This window comes from Protopterus annectens, chromosome 5.part0, assembly GCF_019279795.1.
Source record: "Protopterus annectens isolate FY-2018-M chromosome 5.part0, PAN1.0, whole genome shotgun sequence".
Taxonomy (NCBI): Eukaryota; Metazoa; Chordata; order Ceratodontiformes; family Protopteridae; genus Protopterus; species Protopterus annectens.
In genome coordinates, this window is record NC_056735.1 from 1,615,075,949 (window position 1) to 1,615,078,736 (window position 2,788).

Genomic DNA, 2,788 nt, shown 5'->3' on the forward strand with positions numbered 1-2,788 from the left:
GGTATAAGGAATGAAAAGGACATTGTTCATATTTAGTGATACAGTTTATCTTGATTTTGAGCAAGTACAAAGTCTGATTTTAGCTAGGACGTGCTTCAGAGTGGTTTTGAAAGATGGGAGGGAGGATACTGACTTGATAGATACAGGTAAGGAGTTCCAGGCTTTAGCAGCCTTGTACGAGTACAGACAATGCCCAGCAGATTTAATAGGTTTGTAGACAGACAGGAGTTTTTGGTCACCAGGTTGCAATGACTGACTGGGAGCAGAGTTGTGTATAATGTTCATAGTACTGGACAGGCAGATGGATGCTGGATAATTTTATAGGTGGTAAGAAGTTGTGTATATGTTAGCTGATAAGACAGTTTTAACCAATTTAGGCTTTTTAGTGATATACAGTGGTGGGTTCTGAAAGGGATATTTGCTGCAAATTGAGTAATTCTGTTATAGCATTGTTCAGGTTTTAATTTTTGTAAAGCCTGGAGGTTAGTAAGGATGGGAGCACCACGTGTGGGGAGGAGATCTGTAGTGGAAGTATAATTTTAGTTGCATCAGTGAGAATGTTTTTGGCTCTGTAAAGCATCCCTAGTTTTTGATAATTTTTTTTTCTCATGCAGTTTTGCATATGCAGGTTGAATGTAAGCTTATCATCTGCTATCACCCCTAATAATTTGCTATGAGAGGTGACTTCAATGGCTGTATTATCAAGAGACAGGACTTTACATTTTGTGTTTTCATGAGAGAGTGATTTTGGGAAAAAAGTAAAACAGTAGTTTGTTCTTTTATGGGGTTGAACACAAGTTGTGAGTTACAATGCCATGTTTCAGTAGCTGTTAAAGCTGCACGAGTATTTTTTTGAGGTGTACCATATTGTCAGATGTGCAAATGAGAATAAGAATTTCTTGGGACCTTGATCCCTTTCTTTAGTTTTTGAATGCTGCCACTGCAGGAGACTCGCTTTTATGTATGTACTTGTGATAAGATATTTTATATGATACGTGAGGAAGTAGTTTTGTGCAATCAAGGCAAAGCTGATGAGTGCACAAATTTTGGGTTTTGCAGTATCACAGCGAAATGTTTTCTTCTGCCTCAAGTGTTGGAAATGTACTCCATTTCTCAAACTAACTCTCTGATATAGTCTAAAGAGTAGGACAACAAAACATCTACTACGTGTGCACTGGTGTGTGACAGATTATTTAATTAAACCTATTTAGTATTGCAGTTGTATATACCATGACTATCAAGTATAGAAGTTTTACTGCTAATACCAATATAGATGGCCTGTCAAGAAAGGGAACACAATAGTGTGCCAAAAGAGTACATTTTCATCTTAAGTATCCTTTTTTTTTAGGGTGTCTTAGAAAAAAAATGTTTGAATTCTAGATGGGGAGAAGATGTGATATCTGAAAATAAATATGTCACTCTTTTCTAATTCAGAATTTAACAGGCATATGAGCTGCAGTTAAGACTTTTTAAAACATACAACATTTACATTAACATACGTGATTTAAACTGCAATATGTGTGCTTTTCAGTTTCATGAAAATATGTGTAAACGTATGATCCTTTTTCTTTACAATATAAAAAGCATATCCAATTTGTTTCTGCTGGGAAACATAGCTATTATGTGCAGCATATGAAAAGTATGGCAGGCGTGAACTAGGAACTATATATATTGCCTTTGGATTACAAGATCTGTGACTAACTTTACACCAGAAAACTAAAGACCATAAAACAGCAACTAGAAAATTCTGTTAAGGAGATAGGTAGTCCAGAGCTGGGAAAACAAGCTCTGCTTAACTGCATGTGTGGTTTATGTAAGAAAAAGCTATAAAGTAGATAGCTGAATGTAAACAGTGGAAGAAAAGAAGATGAAAGAGAAAGAACTTCTCTTGCGTTTGTGAAATACAGCCTTCTGAGTTGCTTTCCGCATTTTCTCTGTCACTGTAATATATCGTAATATGTTTGGAATTCAGCCAGTTTAGATGAGGGATTGATAATTCTTGTAGTTTTGAACTAGCTATGGGAAAAGTCTAGCTGTAGACACATTTTTACTTTATTATAATGTATTAGTTCAGAAGGATTATTTTCCATATCCCTTTGCAATTTCATATTTCTCTGTATACTTAACTGTCAACTGTAGTGCTTAAGTCAGTTTTTTCTTAAGTAAAGTTTTTTATGTATTCACAATAAAAAAGCTTGTGGCTGCTTGTCTTTTTATTTATTTATCTATTTATAAAACTTCTTTCTTGTGGCACAACCACTTACAATATGATTTCTGTAATTACTGAGAAAACCAGAGAAACAGAGAACAATGTGTTAGGGATCAATAATGACAATATACAAGAAGAGCAAAATAACACTGATTCTCATCATGGTTACAACAACATCATTCCTATCACTCCAGAGATACTAAATTCTGAGATCATCATAAAATTCCCAAAAGGAATAATAGTGAAGACAATAATAATACAGACTTGTTGAGCAAAAAAGATAATGTTCAGCTGGAAACTGTGTATCAACTCAAGAAATCATAATCCTAGATCTACAAAGTAATAATGGAATTTGTGACATTAATGATCAACCTTCAGCACACACATTAAGGAAAGGGACAATATTTTAGCAGGAGTAATAACAGAGATTTGTCAATTATTAACCACAGGAAAAAGGATAAAAATATATCTGTGGAAATGAATACAGCCACTGTTCTTGCCAACAGTACTATAGATTTTGATCCTCTAGTCAGGAATTATTATAGTGTTACTACTGTTGGACTGATAATTGAAGACAAA